This window comes from Bos grunniens, chromosome 27, assembly GCF_055505025.1.
Source record: "Bos grunniens cultivar Pamir isolate PY7600 chromosome 27, Bosgru_T2T1.0, whole genome shotgun sequence".
NCBI lineage: Eukaryota > Metazoa > Chordata > Mammalia > Artiodactyla > Bovidae > Bos > Bos grunniens.
In genome coordinates this window covers 33,658,424-33,679,314 of record NC_141191.1, presented here as the reverse complement: position 1 = coordinate 33,679,314, position 20,891 = coordinate 33,658,424, and positions in this window count along the sequence as shown.

Genomic DNA, 20,891 nt, shown 5'->3' with positions numbered 1-20,891 from the left:
AAGGGGAATCTGCTGTATGGCTCAGGAAACTCAAACAGGGGCTATGTATCAACCTAGAGGGGTGGGATGTAGAGGGAGATGGGAGGGGAGTTCAAAAGGAAGGGGAGATATGTATACCTATGGCTGCTTCATGTTGAGGTTTGGCAGAAAACAGCACAATTCTATAAAGCAATTATCCTTCAATAAAAAAAATAATTAAAAAAACCCCACAAAACTCTAAAATTTGGGGGGAAATATGACAGAATCTTCAGGAGCTATCATTAAGCAAATAATTCTTAGATTTGACCCAAAAAGCACAGTCTGTAAAAAGAAAAATTGATAATCGGGCTCCATCAAAAGTTAAAACTTTTCCTCTGTAAAACAGCCCATTAAGAAGATAAAAATACAGGCTATAGTCTAGGACAACATTCTTGCACACCAAATATCCAGCAATGGGTGGTATCTAGAATATGTAAAGATCTCCCAAATAACAACAACAAAAAGCAAACCATCTTATTAGAACACGGGCAAAAGACATGAGCAGGCATTTCAGCAAAGAGGCAAATAAGCATAAGAAAAGTTGCTAAACATTATTAGCCATGAGCAAAATCCAATTTAAAACCACAATAAGATATTACTACATACTTATTAGAATGGGTAAAATAAAAATACTGAAAATACTAAATGCTGATGAGTATGCAAAAAAAACTGGATCACTGTGCAGAATATAAAATGACACAGTTGCTTTAGAATTTCTTAAAAAACCTAAACATGCAACTATAATAACAACACAGCAGCTGCATTACTGGGCATTCATCATCCTAGAGCAATGAAAACTTACGTTCACATGAAAACCTATATGGAAATGTTTATGACAGCTTTATTCTTAATATCCCCCAAATGAAGTAATCCAAATATCCTTCAACAAGTGAATAAACTGTAATACATCCATACCATGAAGTACTGCTGCTGCTGCTGCTAAGTCGCTTCAGTCGTGTCCGACTCTGTGCGACCCCATAGACGGCAGCCCACCAGGCTCCCCCGTCCCTGGGATTCTCCAGGCAAGAACACTGGAGTGGGTTGCCATTTCCTTCTCCAATGCATGAAAGTGAAAAGTCAAAGTGAAGTCGTTCAGTCGTGTCCGACTATTAGAGACCCCATGGACTGCAGCCCACCAGGCTCCTCCGTCCATGGGATTTTCCAGGCGAGAGGACTGGAGTGGGGTGCCATTGCCTTCTCCAACCATGAAATACTACTCAACAAGAAAAAGGAACAAGCTATTGACACACACAACCACTGGGATCAGACTCCAGAGAATTCTGCAGAATGAAAAAAAGCCAGTCCCCAAAGTTTACATTCCATTTACAAAACATTCTTGAAATGACAAAGTTATGAAAATGGCAAACATAACAGTGCCTGCTGTGGGTTAAGAAGAGGGTGATGAAGGAGGAAAGCGTATGTGGCTACAGAACAAAAGGAAGGATCCTTGGGTTGGAAACGTTCTGTATCTTGAGAGTGTGAGTGTCAACACTCTGGTGGTGATATCGTACTGACTTTGTGGGGTTTCAGTTCCAAATAGGAAAAGGAGTTTGTCAAGGCTGTATATTGTCACCCTGTTTATTTAACTTATATACAGAGTGCATCATGAGAAATGCTGGACTGGAAGAAACACAAGCTGGAATCAAGATTGCTGGGAGAAATCTCAATAACCTCAGATATGCAGATGACATCACCCTTATGGCAGAAAGTGAAAAGGAACTCAAAAGCCTCTTGATGAAAGTGAAAGAGGAGAGTGAAAAAGTTGGCTTAAAGCTCAACATTCAGAAAACGAAGATCATGGCATCCGGTCCCATCACTTCATGGGAAATAGATAGGGAAACAGTGGAAACAGTGTCAGACTTTATTTTTCTGGGCTCCAAAATCACTACATATGGTGACTGCAGCCATGAAATTAAGACACTTACTCCTTGGAAGGAAAGTTATGACCAACCTAGATAGCATATTCAAAAGCAGAGACATTACTTTGCCAACAAAGGTTCATCTAGTCAAGGCTATGGTTTTTCCTGTGGTCATGTATGGATGTGAGAGTTGGACTGTGAAGAAGGCTGAGCACCGAAGAATTGATGCTTTTGAACTGTGGTGTTGGAGAAGACTCTTGAGAGTCCCTTGGACTGCAAGGAGATCCAACCAGTCCATTCTGAAGGAGATCAGCCCTGGGATTTCTTTGGAAGGAATGATGCTAAAGCTGAAACTGCAGTACTTTGGCCACCTCATGCGAAGAGTTGACTCATTGGAAAAGACTCTGATGCTGGGAGGGATTGGGGGCAGGAGGAGAAGGGGATGACAGAGGATGAGATGGCTGGATGGCATCACCGACTCGATGGACGTGAGTTTGAGTGAACTCCGGGAGTTGGTGATGGACAGGGAGGCCTGGCGTGCTGCGATTCATGGGGTCACAAAGAGTCGGACACGACTGAGCGACTGATCTGATCTGATCTGAAGTTATTTTATTTTATTCATTGTTCTTGGCCTCGCAGCATGTGGGATCCTAGTTCCCTGACTAGGGATCAAACTCACACCTCTTGCATTGACAGCTTGGAGTCCTAACCACTGGATTGCCAGGAAGTCTGATTTTGGAAGCTGTTCACACTGGGAGAAACTAAGGGTCTATAGAGATTATTTGTATTATTTTTTCAATTGCCTGTGAATCTACAATTATCTCAAAATAAAAAGTTAAGTTAAAAAAGAAAAGAATTTCCAAGTAATATCATGTGCTTCCTGATAGGTTGTACTGTGAGGGCTACAACTTCATATCTGTGATATTTTTGCCCCCAAAATGCATAACCCAAATTTAATCATAAGGAAATCTCAAGGAAAACCAAGTTGAGAGACATTTCACAAATAATCAGACACTACTTTTCAAAAACATCAGAGTAGTCTTGCCTGGAGAATCCCATGGACAGAGGAGCCTGGTAGGCTATGATCCACAAGGTTGCAAAAAGTCAGACATGACTGAAGCAATTTAGCACACAGGCATTAAAGGTAAAAAACAAAACAAAACCTTGGATTGTTCCAGATTAAGGTACGCTAAAGACAATGGCATACAGTGTGGTATTCTAGATTAGATCCTGGACTGGAAACAAAGGATATTAATGGAAAATTGGTGACATTTGCAGGTTTGTAGATTAGCTCAAACTATTGTTTCCATTGTAATTTTCTGATTTGGGTAATTGAACTGTGATTTGGGAGAATCTGAGTGAAGGGGATACAAACATTTGTATACAATTTCTTCAAATTTTTGTAAAGTCTGAAGTTATTCAGGAAAGTAAAAGCATAAAGAATTTTAAACATATTTAACGTATAAATTAATGTTGGATAAATATATGAAAAAAAGACTGGTTCTTTTTTATTGCTTAGTGAAATCAAATGCCTAAAATCTGAAACATTCCCCTCCAATATGGCAGCCAAACCTCTGTCTCCAGCCCAGACAGGGAGTCACCCTGGAGCGTCCAACTGCTGGCTTGCAACTAGGGAATGGAAGGTTGATTTTGTGCATGATAAAAAATCAGACGCTTCAAGAGAACTGAGTTATGCAGGCTCAGAAGAAGGTAAGATTTTAAGGCTGAGAATAATTCTAATTTGTATCCTCTCAAACCCATTTGAGTTCTTTTCTTTCAAGGGAAAACTTCCAGCTCTGAGTGGGTTGTTGCTGTGACATGAGCAGCAGTGGCTGTCTCATACATCTTGGCCTGACAGCAGGAGAATCGTAGCCCCTCAACCTGTCATCTCCACCTTCTGGTTTCATTTATTTTTCCACTCTTTCTCTCTGTTCTGGGCTAAGAGCAGCTACAGCAATGCAGTCTCTAGCAGCCGTCAAAGTGGCATAAATATTAGTGATAATTGTAAGGTACAGTAATTGCAAATAGCGGTGATTAATTCTTACAATAATAGCTGTCCTAAGAACAATTGATTTCCCTTCCAGTCATGCCCAAGTTTCCCATGAGAAAGCTTTAAAATGGTTATTATTATTAGTTTAAGCTTTGGGGAGAGAAGGGAAGTGGAGAAGAATGGTGATTACTTTGGTTTTGTTGGCACTGATTCTCGGTTAGTGGGCAGAGGAAAGACATCCATGGTGTTGCAGGAAGCACTGTCCTGTCTCCCTTACCAGAAAATCAACCCCACTCTGAACGTGGAGGGGGGACTGCAACTCATGGAATGTGGATCCCACAGTCACAGCCAAGAATTGGCTTAAAACTATGATGACACAGCACAGGAAATGCACAAATTCTTACTCAGGTAATAACTCTCTCTTGCCTAAGTCTTATCCAACACTATGTGATTTACTTTTGAAATCTTCCTGATATAGCTATCTAAGCACTATTATCTCTATTTAACATATGCTAATAGAAATATGAAGCAGTAAATTGCTTCTTTCAGACCACTGAAGAAGTCAGTGATGGACTTAGAATTTAAGATGAAACAGCCAGGGCTCCCATTTTTATGATCTAATCAGGAAATTAAACCAAAATTTCAGGGCTGGTTTCCCTCAGAGATTACCCCCTCATCACTCTTCTTTTTGGTTAAGCCCACATGTAAATGAACACCAGACAAAATTTATCACCAAATGCTTACTGTCCAACTAAAACCAATCATTTTATAGTATATCAGTACTCAAATTTCTCTTAGTGATTAAAATTTATTTTATTTCAGTTACTCTCCAAACTAGGGGAAAACTATTTCTAAATTTACTAATTGGGATCTGATTTCCTTTTGTATGAGTACAATTATTTGTTTTCAGAGTGGTGTATACTTGCATGCATAAACTAAGTAGTAGCAATAAAGCTTTGAATGTTCAGCATCTAGTTGACATTTCAGGTCCTTACATCCACTTTCACATACTTGCCTTTCGGAATAGGCATGTACTCAGAAATTAATTAGCAGTTTTCCTGTCTTTTCCAGATTTTACTATAACTCCAAACTTTATGAATTCAAGTGCTCTCCTCAGCTCATTCTGGTGTCCTTAGCACCTAGTAGAGTGTCTAATATAATACCAACTGTAGGTGATCAATAAATACTTGTTGTAGGGATAGATAGATTGATTACATCCTTATTATCTCCATTTATTTCATAGCTCTTGCTACTAACTGTTTGAGAGGTGTACTAATCTTTTCTGACTACATTCCCTCAGCAGGCAGGGATTAAAAATGTATCAGTCAGCTACTGCTGCATAACAAATTACCCCCAAACCTTCCACTTTCAAAAAATGAATAGGGCTTCCCTTGAGTCTCAGTGATAAAGAATCAGCCTGCCAGTGCAAGAGACATGGGTTCGATCCCTGATCTGGGAAGATCCGGTATACTGTGAGGCAACTAAACCCCTGCACCACACATACTGAGTGTATGCTCTACAGCTTGCTGCTAAGCTGCTAAGTCACTTCAGTCGTGTCCGGCTCTGCACGACCCCATAGATGGCAGCCCACCAGGCTCCCCCGTCCCTGGGATTCTCCAGGCAAGAACACTGGAGTGGGTTGCCATTTCCTTCTCCAATGCATGAAAGTGAAGAGTGAAAGTGAAGTTGCTCAGTTGTGTCCCACTCTTAGTGACCCCATGGACTGCAGCCCACCAGGCTCCTGCGTCCATGGGATTTTCTACAGCTTAGGAACTGTAACTCCTGAAGCCCAGGCACACAACAAGCCACACAACAAGAGAAGCCACCGAAGTGAGAAGCCTGTGCAGCACAATGAGAGTAGCCCCTGCTCACAGCAACTAGAGGAAAGCCCGACAGTAACAAAGACCCAGCACAGTCAAAGGTAAATGAATAAATAAAAACAACAGATATTTTTTACCTCACACAATTCCTGAAGGTTAGGAATCTGGGTTGTCTAGCCTCAGGGTTTCTCAATGAATTTCAATTAAGCTGTTGACCAAGATTATAAGCTCAACTGGAACTGGATAATCTAGTTTCAAGCTCACTTACCTGCCTGTGGTTGAGAGTTCAGCTTCTTGGCAGGCAGGCTTGTTCCAGTGTTGTTTATGGCTTGTTCCCCAAAGTAAGTAATCTGAAAAAGAGAGGGAGACCATATTAGGGACAGAACACACAGAATTGAAACTGTAATTTTTTAGTGTCTAATCTTAGAATGACAAACCATCATTTACTGGCTGCAAAACCCAATCCTGGTACAAAAAGGGTGTAAATATTAGGAAGCAGGGATGCGTGAGACCCAGCTAGGAGTCTGGCTACCATACAGGCTTGGCAAGATTTTATATATCACCTTCTCAGTCAAGCATATGTATCATGTACAATTAGTAAATTAGTTTAGATGAGGAAGAAAATTCTTTAAGTGAAAGAGGACAGAATCATCTTGGACATGAGAACCTCTGTAGTGGGAATTATGTTAGGTTCATCTCACAAGATTCTAAGGCTCATCCTAAATATAAAAGCGCTGGAAGAGAAGTGAGAGGTGGGAGGCCAGGGGAAAAAAAGAAGATGACCAAACGAGAGAGGAGACAAATGTCTAGTCTCTTGTTGCTTGCATGGGCAATAATAGGAACTCTTCAATTTCCCAAATTTTAACCTCTTATGAGCAGGGAAATCCTGCATTTCTGACCAAAAGTTGAAAAGGGTAGCTTAATAGTATGAAACAGAGTGTGGAGATGGTTGATAAATTAGTAGAATGACTGTATAATTTATTGTCTGAACCAAGACACTATTTAGAGCAAAAAGAAGGGCTATTAATAATGATGCCACAGCAACTGGCATAAATTGAGACTGTCCAGGACAATCTTGGACACATGCTCACCCTGTAAATTACAGCCATTTATTTTGGGCTATTTCTACGGTGAAGAGCCTGGAATAGTGAGTTTGGTAAACAGTCCCTTGAAACTTACCTTTTATGCTTTCTAGAATACCTAACCCAGAAAAAAGAATTAAGAAGGAAGCAGGCAGCACTGTGTCCTATAGCTTGACAAAGGACAACTTCTTGGGGAAGGGCTGATTTGTAAGGATGTTGTCTAAGAATTCATGTCCCTCTCAGGGAAATCACCAGTCATGAGGGATTCGAACATATCTTTTACTGCAGTTTTCCTCATATCAGCTGCAAATAGAGAGTCTGTTTAATTTTGCAAATTTTCTTTTCATATGCATCTAATTAAAGTATCTGTTGAGTCCATCATGTTGTATTCAAGTTAATTGAATAGGAAAAAAATTTTAATGGTCCCCTATTAGATTTTCCTGGTTAATGTCACCACCATCTATTGATTTTTTTTTTTTAATTAGAGATTTTTGTTAATGGATTTGCACAAATTAAAATCTGTCTAATAAGCAGTGCTCCTCTGGCAGTTCTCAGGACACTTGCTGAGATTTGGGGGAGTCTGCATTTTCAATGACAGATTCTATAGAATTCTAAGATGAGATTAGAATTCCTGCTGATAAACTTCATTATGCCATGGATATTTTTTCCTCCTCTGAAAAATACGATTTTTAGAGAGGATTTTAGGGAGACAAGTGTATAAATAGTAACACTCATTTGCACCCAAATACAGATTGTCATTCTTAAGTCTTTCCTGGTGGTTCAGCAGTAAAGAATCCGCCTGTAATGCAGGAGACCCAGGTTCAATCCCTGATCCAGAAAGAGCCCCTAGAGAAGGAAATGGCATCCCACTCCAGTATTCTTGCCTGGGAAATCCCATGGACTGAGGAGCCTGGTGGGCTAGAGTCCATGGGGTCACAGAGTTGGACACGACCGAGCAACTAAACCACCACCCCACCCCCTACCCCAGCACCAGTATTCTGCAGCCCAGGGCAATTGCTGAAATTCTGGGTAGAGTTGTACCCTTGATTTTTAGGCTCTGCCCTAATGGTAAGAAAGTCACTCACTCTAGCATAATTTTTTTGTATGGCTATAAATAGAAGAAATAACTATATCCAAGGTGATTACATTATAATTCACTCCCCGATTGCCTTTTCCAAGAAGAAAGAACAATTGTCCAAGGGCGTTGGATTAATCTTAGAAAAGCTACTTTTTCTTTTTTTTTTAAATTTTTAAAGAGAAATGTTCAGTCCTAGACTTGATGCAACAAAGTCCTGTTCCTGATGGTCTGAGAGAGTTTAAAGTCAAAAAGGGGGCTGCGAAATATTCTTACTGTAACTTGTTTCTTCCTAGAACATCACTTAAAATTCATTCTGAACTTGAGCCTGCCGAAGGACAAAGAGAAGCCTGAGGGAAGCTTAAGGGCAAAAGAGAAAGTCTTCAGGGTCAGCATCTGGTCCTGGAGAAAGGTAAAGAAAAGGCAAGAGAGCAAGGGAAAAAGAAACCTTCACCTTCACAGACTGCTGGGTAGTGGAGCTATTCAGGGCACACCAGACCCCTCCTATTACTCCTTTTAAAAAGGGAAGAAAAGTCCTCTAAAGTTCCTCATCTTCACAGAAGCAGATTACAGGAGAATTATCACAGGTAACCCTTAACCCACCACCCAGGAAGCCTCGCAGTTGTCACACAGTCAAGTCATTACAGACTCAACTCTGTCTTACTGCCAGGCAAGGAGAAGTGGTTAATCCAGTCCCTTTCATCCCTTTGAATTGTTTCCAAAGAATAAAATCAGGAATTCACCAAAGACAATAACGAAGCCCACCTGGCTCCACATCGCCCATAAGGATAAAAATCCTTCCATTTACATCTTCCAAGCTCTGCACGTCCCATCTATTCACCCAAATTGTATCCATCCTTCCATTTCCTAGAACTCCATAAAAACTCCCTGGAAGACCATCACTAAAATTCATCTCATCTCTCCTTTATCTGAATACCGTAGTGCATACAACATGCAGAATAAAATTTAGTGCTTAATTATACATCACTTTGTATTATCCTTTAACTATTTCATGTAAGTAAAAGAGAAATAATATATTTTTGCAATTATCTCCCACATTTAATAATATGGACCTCCCCACCAATTTCCCATTCTTCTGACACACTCACTGTCCTTCCTGCTTTCCAGACAACATCCATTAGAATTGTTCCAAGAGAAATTCACATAATATTCAATATTTTTATATGGCTTACTACATATAAGCAGTTAAGCAAATATATGATCTGCACAGCAACCCTGTAATGTAGTAATATCACTTTGTTTTCTTTTCCTGATGAAAAAGAAGACATTACATAACTTACCCAAGGGCACAAGTCTAGTGAAGTGATAGAGGGAAGATCCATATTCAGGGGTGTGGCTTCAGATTATGCACTCTTAACCCCTTCATCATAAAAAAGAAAGGTTTTATCTTCAACTGCTGATATCCAGATTGGATTCTGCAGCAAGTTAAAGTTCTAACCTTCAGGCTAATAGGTGACCTCCCATTGAGTAAACCATGAACCAAACGCAAAGGATCCAACCACAAGGTGATTTCATAGTACAGCGGGGACAAGCCTTTGGCCAACAATGGTGGGAACATGGTTTGTTTTTCGAAGTAGAAGGATCTGACTTAGATAAAGTAGGAATTCTAAGTCTCTCCCTTTCAACTAGAGGAGTGATGAGGAGAAACCAATGAAGATGCTAATGACCTTGTCTTTGTATCAATTCAACCAGGAGCAAGAGAACCTTTAGCAACATCCATAAAAAATGGGGAAAACAAGGCTGACTCATGACCGTGGCTATATCTTAGTGTTTTCCGTGGACTTAGGAAAGTGAAAGTCTTTATCTCAGAGCCACAACCCGTATAATGTGGGAACAGTGGTATGGGGGTAGTACAAGTTGGGTAATAGCTGATATTGAAAACACCTTTGGGGCTCCCTGTGGATTCGTCATGGCAAACATGTGACAATGAAGCCCTGTATGTTCTGAGTGGGCATGAAGAGAGGGTGAGGGCAGTGGTGGATTCGAAAAGGCTTGGTTTGGGAAAAGGGACAGCCTTGCGCAGCGGCCAGTGGTGATGTGTCCAGCGGACTGTGGAGAGCTGATGAAATCACCCACCCCTCACTGGCACAAGACCAGAAAGAAGGACAGCCTGGCCACACCACCCAGGGTTTGGGGGCGATCCAGAGGAAGCCAGGTAGATCGGAGGACCCCTCTTCTTACCCAAACTTCCATACAAATACACCAAGCCCCCTTCTTAGATCCAATACCATTTGGCACTTGGGGAGGGGGTAGTGAAATATAAAGCCTGCGTAATTGCTCTAAGTGGCTGAGCTACCCACAACCACTGTCACGCCAGTGAGGCTTAAGAGGAGAATGTTGAAGAGAACAAAAGCGTAAGCTGGAGGAGGACTCTCTAGGTCAGAAAAGCTTGCAGTATTACTATCCAACAAGTTTAAGTTGCCTCTACTAACCCACTGAAAGGGCGTTTGTCACAAAAATCAGATGATTTGGAGAAAATATCAAGATGATTTCCTTTGCACATCCGAAGATGCTCTCTGAGCAGATGTCAAACCTCCGTGTACGGCTACACAATTTGCTATTTTCTCCTAAGTGCAGGCCCTTCAGATTAGGAAATGGTGTATCTTTTTGTATTTCTTGTTGGCTCAGCTCACAAGTGGGCATGGCAAGTGCGCAGAAGTATTTGTTGACACACTGCCCCAGCGCGAAGGGAATGAACCTCTCCTGTACTTTCTCCAAGACAATTAAAAGAAAGAAAATAATAACACATGCGTGATTTGGGGGGAACAATTTTCCTTCCTTGCATCTAAATGTCTTCTTGGTAAGTGTGGGTTTGGGAATCTAATCTGGCTTCCTCTGCCTGTATGATAACCCAGGGAGCAGCTCCAAAAACCAGACAAGCCAATTAGTATTGCATCTAATTTTTGTAATTTCCAAAACCCTCCATCACAATGAGGTGATTACAGGAAAATTAACCTCTAGCAGTTGAAATTATTCAGTGTGGAGTTCAGCCAGGGACAGCAAACCAAGTTGACTTAGGAAGAAAAGCATGGGGCTTCTCCTTTCAAATGACTTATCTGAAAAGTCAGCCAAAATGTGGAAACCTTGTTATTTCACTGACTTGTTAATTCCTTTGGCAACCAGACAGCCAAGGGCAGGCTGACCTGAGACAGGTGATAGAGTGGAATCAATTTGGAAGGCTTGGTTTTCACCCAGTGGCTTTGGGTGAATGAACATGGAGGACATAAAACAGAACAGAATCTGAGAAAGGAAGAGAAAGACTTCAAAGACGACACCTGGCACTGAGGACTTGGTGACCAAAAGCTTTAAAGGGTGGAGGGAGATTTGAAGGATGTATTTGTCAGGCACATAATAGGCATATTCTTAAGAGTTGAGGTTGAATAGATTTATATATATATATATATATATATATATATATACACACACACATATATACATCAAATCTCACGTTCAATGCTGCGAGTGAAATCACTAGGAATTGTCTTGTTTTAATGAGGAAAAAAATAACTTTTGATAAATGGGTTTTGCGAATCTGTGACATATTGGGTTCTCTTTTTCTTACTATTGTTATTCATTCATTTCTTCACCTTTGGCTATGCTGGGTTTTCACTGCCGCATGGACTTTTCTCTAGTTGTGGTGAGTGGGGGGCTGCTCTCCAGTTGCAGGATGCATTGCAGTGGTTTCTCTTTCGGGGGGAGCATAGGCTCTAGGTGTTCTTTGGAAGAACTGATGCTAAAGCTGAAACTCCAGTACTTTGGCCACCTCATGCGAAGAGTTGACTCATTGGAAAAGACCCTGATGCTGGGAGGGATTGGGGGCAGGAGGAGAAGGGGATGACAGAGGATGAGATGGCTGGATGGCATCACTGACTCGATGGACATGGGTTTGAGTGAACTCCAGGAGTTGGTGGTGGACAGGGAGGCCTGGCATGCTGCGGTTCGTGGGGTCACAAGGAGTCTGACACGACTGAGCGACTGAGCTGAACTGAGGCTCTAGGTGCACAGGTTTAAGTAGCTGCGGCTCCCAGGCTCTAGATCCTGGGGTCAGTAGGTGTGGTGCAAGGGCCTAGGGGCTCTGAGGCATGTGGGATCTTCCTGGATCAGTGTTGGAACCCATGTCTTCTGCACTGGCAGGCGGATTCTTTACCACTGAGCCACCAGGGAAGCCCCCTTCTTTTTGTTTTGTTTTGTTTTAAACACAGCCCATGCAGTGACCTGATTTTTTTTTCCTCAGGAAGTAGAACCCAGTGAGCACCTTTCTACACTTCATACACTAGACCCATTCAGTAAAACCCCTCTGACAACTCCTTCCTTGAGACAGGTATCCACGGAGCATCCTTCCCTTGCTAGAAGCCTGCAACACATCTAGGTTAGAGTTTAAGGAAGCTGCCTTGCCTATGAACACAATCTGAAGTCCTAGGTTGTATTTGGTCAGTTAAAAAAAAAATACAACATTGTTGCCTGCCACATCAGTAAACAAAAGATGTTGCGGCCATCAAGCCATCCCAATACAGCCTCCCCAATGACAGTGAACCCCAAGAGCACTCAGGATAGAAACAGGCTGCCCGCCATCAAGCCGTCCATCACCCCCACGGATGGACCCTGAGGAAACTCAGTGTGAGAAAGCACAGGACATTGGCCCTGGATATCTGAGGTGCGTATCAAAGGAGCCCAGACTCCTGTCTCTTCCCAAACATAGAAAAGCACCAAGTTTACTGAGAGGTCTGGTTTTCTTTAATTAACAGTAATATTTTCAAGATCCAACTCCCTTGGTCTTTGTTACAAAACTCCCATATATCTTGGCTCCTCCCCTACTTCTTTGGAATAGTCCCTCAGAACTACCTGAAAGGCTGCATTGTGGGCTTCAGTCCTCAGTTTTGTTCACTACAGAAAACTTAATCCTCACCTTTTAGGCTGTGTGTTCTTTTTTCCCAGTCAACTTTTCCTTCAGCAAGTAAACCTGGTTAGAAGAAGAGAATTTAGCAGGGCCCTCCATGTATTCACTGAGCTGATAGAAACAAAACTTCTATTTAGTTGGTATTAAAGGACCTGATGCTTCTCAGGTGACTCAGTGGTAAGGAATCTGCCTGCCGAGCAGGAGATTTGGGCTCAGTCCCTGGGCTGGGAAGATCCCCTGGAGAAGGAAATGGCAACCCACTCAAGTATTCTTGCCTGGGAAATCCTGTGGACAGAGGAGCCTGGTGGGTTACAGTCTGTGGGGTCACAAAGGAGTCAGACACGACTCAGCGACTGAACAACAACAAGGTCCTGATAGGGTATTGACATTTGTATCGGGATTACTGTTGGATCCTCTCTCTAGAAGGTAAACTTAGTACCACTTGAGTCCGGTCAATGAGACCTGAGAGCTAATTATTGTTTCTTTAGGAGTAATCAATAATGATTGACTAGAGTCCTTGCAAAAGCAAGAATGGAAAGACAGACGAGGGGATGAACACCCACCTACCCAGCCCAGCCACACATGGTCATGTGTGGACAGAACAGCTGGGCAAATTCAGAGAATTCAGAGTTTTTCTCTAGAACTTGTCAGGCAGAACACTAAATGGAACAGAGCTTGCTTCTCACACTTGAATGTGAATCACCTAAAGACTGTATTAAAAATGCAGATTCTGCTCTGGAAGGTCTGGAGTGAGGCCAAGATTTTGCATTCCTAACAAGCTTTAAGGTAATTTTGATGCTGGGGGCCCAGGGTCCAAACACCCTAAAAATTGGGCACCAGATAACATGATACTTAATGTGGAATCCACGCTGAAATTTGTAGAGGTCAAGCTCTTTGTCTTTTCCCCCTTTCCTTCCTTATGGCTATCTGTGTAAGCACCATAAATGTCAGCTAGAGAGCACTCACGCTGCGAACAGTTGTGGCTATGGGAGTGGGGCGCGGGGGCTATGGGAGTAAAAATGGAACTCTTCTTTTTTTTTCCATCAAGTGAACATTACCCTTTACATGGAACCAAACAGTGAAGAATTCTGTGCTCCTACTCTTGGGCTCCATTGACTGAAGGATCTGATGTTCAGAGAAGGAACTGAACTTTCACAAGCCCACTGGGAAAATGCTGCTGAGGTGCGAATTAATCAGAAGGCTACAGGAGGATAATCCTAAGTGACTTTCCTTGAAAGCAGTAGCAAATAATCAACAATTTTCCTTTTGCCTCTGTTTAAAGGCTCCTAAACTACTTCGAATAGTTTATGCCACAAACTCTCATACTACTAAATAATAAAGTGGAAGACAGAACTATCAAGCTGTAGGTACTGCCTACACCTATGTTGTGAAATGTGAAGATCAATGTGCAAAACGACCAGCTTACCAGGTAAGGTCAATAGCCAAACTATGAATGAACAATAGGGTCTGCATGTCCCAGGATGGGGCTTAGAAATCCTTTTCTGAAGCATTGTGTGTGTGTGTGTGTGTGTGTGTGCCCAGTTGCTCTGTCGTGTCCAACTCTCTTCCACCCCATGGACTGTAGCCCGCCAGGCTCCTCTGTTCATGGGATTTTTCAGGCAAGAATACTGAAAAATCTTTTCATTTCCTCCTCCAAGGGATCTTTCTGACCCAGAAATCAAACCCAAGTCTCTTGCATCTCTAGTACTGGCAGGCAGATTCTTTACCCCTGAGCCATCTGAAGAGTCTTTTCTGAGGCATTACAATATAAACATTCTCACAAAAACGGCAATCCTTGGTGACGGGTAAATTGGAGAGTAGATTGAGATAGGTCTTGTACTTACTGAATTGTCCTTTTCACAGAAAATATAGAACTAGAATGAGCCCCAGAAGGGTACATGATATGAACTATTGTTGGTTATCTGGTCTTTCTGCCAATTAAAAGGCAGAAGGAAAACAATATGAAGTAAATGCAGATTGAACTCAGAATTATCCAGAAATAAACTCCATTCCACAAATTAGAATATTACGTACTAAGATCAGATGATCCTGCCTTATGTATGCAAATTTAGTTTAAATAAGAGACAACAAAATGCCAGAAGCATGGTTAGGAATGTGTGCGTCTTTAAAAGCTACAGCTTTATATTTCAGAAGATAATTCTAACAGCAACTAGAGAAACAAACCACATCAAGGATAGATATGTTTACTCTTTCAGTGATGCGGAAATCAGGGGAAAAAAGCAAAATGAAATCAGTAAAAAATCTGCAACATGAAAAAAGTGGAAAACAAAGCATTCAAAGTACATCAAATATCAAAGTAGAGAGAAAGAATATGTATACCTTATATTTTAAGGCAGAGCAGAAAATAAATTTTAAAATATATTACTTTGTACTCAAAAATTTCAAAGAAAATGGTCAGGCTGTATATACTAAGAGATTAGAGATAAAAAAGTAAAATAGAAGGTTATGTCTAATATGAAAACAACACATTAAAAAGTAAAACAAAAAGATAATTTTTTAAAAATATAAAATTATAATCACAGATTTAATATCAGTGTTAAAGATCATATTTGAATCTAACAGAAATTAAATTAGTGTTACGGAGGGTAAACTTGAAAATATTTCAGAATTTATTGAAAGAGAAAAGAGATAAAAATGAAATCCTGATGATATATATGGAAGAGAATGATGATCTAACATAGAGATAATTGATGTTTCTGAGAAAGAGGACAAGTCAAACAGAAGCAATAATTCAAAATATGAGAGAGAAAATCCTTCCCAGATTGAATGAAGTCATAATCCTGTAGATTGAAAACATCCCTAAGTACATGTGGTAATATAAGTAGAAGACTAGCTTCCACATATAAGTTGTTGAAATTTTTAACTTTAAAGCATAAAAAGAGATGGCTACAAGATTTCTTCTGGTTATTTTTGTTGGAGAAAAAAAAACCTACTTCAAAATTTAAAACAATACCTATTTCATTTTCTCATGGACTCTGAGCGTTAAGCATTTAGAAGGGGCTCAGTGTGGATGGCATGGAAACAATACACCTGAAAATTAAGGATATGGTTTTGTACTGGCTTTTGCAACAGACAGAATGTTCACTAATGAGGACAATCAGAGAGAAAATACAGGGGGATCTGGGGCTTTACAAAAGGGTAAACAGGGGAATCATTCATGAGCTATGTGCGAGTCATGAGGAAGGATGGAGTGGGTCTTATCTTGGAAACTGTGAGGGCAGGGTGGTCCTTTCCAGTTGGCTGTTTCCTGCCATAATAAGTGTGAGAGGCTTTCTCAATGAGCACTGTCTTCTGGGAACTCCAGACTCAGTGAAGTTCAACATCTCCAATGACTTAATCTCTGCTGCCAGGGCATCGGGAAATCAAGCAAAGACAACCTGAAGGCTAGGGGTGACGCTGTGCCCGGAATCACCTGATGGTTTCTTTATTCGCACATCTGGTGCCTTGCCTGGATATCCAAGGGCCGGGATGAAAAATTAAAGTCTGTCCTAACTTGGCTTTCCCTCCTGGTATCCTCAGGATGATCGCACTTGTTTCCTTGCAGTTCAGGGTTCCAAGTGTGCATTTTCCAAGCCAACGAGACAGAGACTGGATTTCCTTTTGTGACCTAGTCTTGGCAGTCAGATTGTAATGCTCCTAAAAGACTGCAAGGGTGTAAGCAGTCAAGCCTGCTTGTCAAGCCTGACAAGGTTCCTGGTGAGAGCAAAGAGATGCCAGACTCTCAACTGAAAGAGTGTTGAAGTATTTGTGGCCTTTAAAAAAATAGCCAAAACCAACACTTTGACTATAAATTACTTACATTCTGCTGCATGAAAAATAAACTCACTCCTGCTCCTAAGATTCCCAGAGTGAGTGAGTGAGTGAAAGTTGCTCAGTTGTGTCTGACTTTGCAACACCCACCAGGCTCTTCTCTGTCCATGGGATTCTCCAGGCAAGAATACTGGAGTGGGTCTCCATTCCCCCGCACCCTGGGAAGATTCCCAGAGTCTCATCCAATTGCAGCAGCAACTCGAAGTCTAGGATGTGATCATCCAAACTGGGTCTAGGTGCTGATGAAGCTCCTCAGGTGTGGGTCTTCAAATATGGGTCATCTCCTTCTGGAGGTGGGTGAGCACAAAAGACTAGTTACCTCTGACTTGCCCATGAACAAACCGTAGTGGGACAGGCATAAGATAATAGTCGTGTCCAACTCTGTGCAACCCCATAGACGTTAGCCCACCAGGCTCTCCTGCCCCTGGGATTCTCCAGGCAAGAACACTGGAGTGGGTTGCCATTTCCTTCTCCAATGCATGAAGTGAAAAGTGAAAGTGATGTCACTCAGTTGTGTCCGACTCTTAGCGACCCCATGGACTGCAGCCTACCAGGCTCCTCCATCCATGGATTTTCCAGCCAAGAGTATTGGAGTGGGTTGCTATTGCCTTCTCCAGATAAAATAGATAGTCCTATTCAAAAACAGATAAATGTAAGGCACACAGAAGTCACTGTTCCATAGCAAATCTGAAATTGAGCTGTACATGTGCTGCTGGTTCCCTGACTAGGGCTCTGCCTTATTCCTTCAGTGTTGTTTATCTTAGGGTTCTTCAGAAATACAGAACCAATAGCATGAAGATAGAGAGAGATGGAGAGAGAGATGATGTATATATATATATATATATATATATATATATACAGAGAGAGAGAGAGAGATAGGAGATAAATAGGAGATAGATATGTGTGTGTGTGTGTGTACATATATGTAGGTATATGCATTTATACACACCAACCTATCTATCTGTAGAGAAAGATCTATTTTAAGAAATTCATTTATGTAACTGTAGGGTTATCATTGGAGAAGGCAATGGCATCCCATTCCAGTACTCCTGCCTGGAAAATCCCATGGACGGAGGAGCCTGGTAGGCTTCAGACCACGGGGTCGCAAAGAGTCGGACACGACTGAGCGACTTCACTTTCACTTTTCACTTTCATGCATTGGAGAAGGAAATGGCAACCCACTCCAGTGTTCTTGCCTGGAGAATCCCAGGGACGGGGGAGCCTGGTGGGCTGCCGTCTATGGGGTCGCACAGAGTCGGACGCGACTGAAGCGACTTTGCAGCAGCAGCAGCAGGGTTATCAAATCTGAAATCCACAGGACAGGTGGGCATACTGGAGACCCAGGGAAGAGTTGACAGTGCAGTTCAAGCCCAGAGGGAAACTGGAGGCAGATTCAACTTTTTTTTTTTTTTTTGGAAGGACTCACTCTTTTTTCCTAAGACAGTCAACTGATTGGATGAGACCCATCACATATGGAAGCTAATTTACGTTAAAGTCTGCTGATGTGCATATTAATCACATCCAGAAAATACTTTCACAACAACATCTAGACTGGTGTTTGACTTTAAATTAGACACCATATCCCAGGAAAATTGACACAGAAAATTAACTATCACACTGTTCTTCCTGGCTCTTGGCTTCATCCTGTAAGTCCTTCTTCCTTTTCCAAAAAAAAAAAAAAAAAAAAAAAATCGAGTTTGCCAAAGGATAATGTACTCAGACTGGGAGCCCAAAGGTCTCTGTACTGTCTCTTGTGTCTTTATATTTTGTACTATTTGTACTGTTTCTGTCTCTTTTAGGTAAAGTTTTTGCCTCCTCTTCCTCATCCTACAAAAACTGTCTTAAAGATGTGTTCTGTGCAATTCTAGATATGCTATTTGAATTAATTCATTTCATCATCACAACAGCCCAATGAGATAGGTATCAATTTTTTCTTCTGTTCAGGGAAGAAAATGAAGTCAATGAAGAGTAAGCTTGCACAAAATCACACAGCCTTACTCAACAGAGCTGAGATTCTCAGCAAGTGTTCTGTCCACACACTTGCAGCTACGCACAGCACTTGTCACATATAAGCAGATGCTTCCTGGACTTCTTGCAATGAACTAACTCATTCTCTCTCAATCAACACTGACAGGGCACTAATATTTGGAAATAACTTATTAAAATGAATGAATATGTTGGAAGCAATCGTCCTGGTTGTGAAAAACAGACAGCTGTCAACTTTAGTTAGATCTTTTGGAAATGTCAGGAAAGAGCAAGCCTGGTGAACTAATAGATTTTCATTACAGGGTGAAGCCAGGGGGAGGGATGGAACAGGGAATCTGGACTCAATAACCTAATGGTGACTGATGGTGTAGAGTCTGGTCAAGAAACGAAGCTAGACCTATCTATTTTAGTATTTCCCTCTGTTCTTTGAAGAGAGAAGAAAAGATATGTCAGCTGTAACAGTGATCATATGTTGTTTAATTACTGTGCTTCTCACATCCAAATACTTGGCCATTCTCCTGAATTTTCAATAAGTGGCAAAAGAAGTGAAGGAAGAAGCAAGCAGTGGGACATAATTTAAGACGGCTTTCTAGCTTGGGGCCTTGTTTTATTCTTTCCCTTCCAGTGCATCCTTTGAGTCCTCTGTTGTGTATTTTCCTATTCTCTTTACGCCTCTTGGGATAAAAAAAAAAAAAAAAACTGTGAAAAAAAGGAACTTCCCTGGTGGCTCAAATGGTAAAGAATCTGCCCACAATGCAGGAGACCCAGGTTTGATCCCTGGGTTAGGAAAATCCCCTGGAGAAGGGAATGGCTTACCCACTTCAGTATCCTTGCCTCAAGAATTCCATAAATTCAGGCTACAGTCCACGGGGTTGCAAAGAGTCAGATATCACTGAGCAACTAACACCATGTAGTGGGGAAAAAAAAAAAAACACCTCTTTATATATGCATTCTTCTCTTCCCATCCCCTCCCCCACCACCAAGAAGTTGACCCTTGAAAGTCAGTAAGTCAAGAAAAAGATAAAAGACATGCATTTGAGGGAGGTGACCACTCCACAGCGAAAAGGCTGGAGGCCTCCAAAACCTGTCCCAGATTCTAGAGGGCATTCTCTCAGGCCACCGCCTGCCCTGCCTGAAACCAGAGCAGATGCCTCTGCCGGTCAGCCATCTGTCTGGACATGTGCAAGGGCGTCCTACGGTTTTTGTGTGTGGTCTAATTGCCGGCTTCAATAGTGTGGCTGGTTGGGTGTATAAAAATCTAGTGTTCAGTAGGAATCTGCCATCACTCCTTGCTCTTCTGCATCTTCCCTTTCCTCTTCCCTGAGATGGGTTTTAAATAGAGTGTGCACACTGTATGTAATTGCCTCACAACTAAAATTCAGACTCTGGAATTGGGGGCAGGGGAAGTCAGAGAACAAGAAATATACCATAGATCAAAAATACTGGGAAAAGCACACAATACTTAACAAGGTGCAAGCCTGGAACAGGGGCCCACAAGCAATCATGCCTCTCAGGAGGCACCTGGGAATATCTCTGACGTCTTCCCTTTTCCTCAGCAATGCCCCTTTTGCTCTCGTTACTTGAACTAGACCTTGAGCCGGAAGGTAGCTGGTGATATTCCCTGGGGATCTCTTCTGAGCCCCCCCTCATTTCAAAATATTTGGAACGAGTTACCCAGGAACACTTGGTAAAGAGCAATTAAACGCCACCCTGCAATCTTGTGCTTAATTATCTTGTTAGGTACACACTGTAGCTCATTGCATCTAAATGCAAATTTGTGTATCTGAGATTTTTATTGGATTTGTTAAGGCCAATGATTGCTAGTTTATATGGAAAGGGGTTGGGGCTGATGAACTGTAGGAACCCATCTGGGCAGCAAGGAGACAAAAAGTTCTTTGATTCGTTTAAAATAGACCTCCCTCCCCCATGGTGTCTCTTTTCTTGAACTCTGGTTTCTTTTTTTGTGTGCTATTGGGCTCATTTGCTGATAAGGAAGATGAAGGTAAATAGTATTTTGAAGAGCAGAGTGCAATAAAGCAAGAACACGGCCGGACAAGGCAATTTGCCCCAAGACTTGAGTCTGGGTGCTGATCACTGTATCAGTGATTTTCAAACACTGGACAGTATCTTGCAGCATTACACATACCCATGTATGTATATTATATACATAGATTTCTATAAATCTATACTTTCCTTTGGGCTTCTCAGGTGGCGCTAGAGGTAAAGAACCCGCCCTTGCCAATGTAGAGGACATAAGAGTGGGTCAGGAAGATCCCCTGGAGGAGGGCACAGCAACCCACTTCATTATTCTT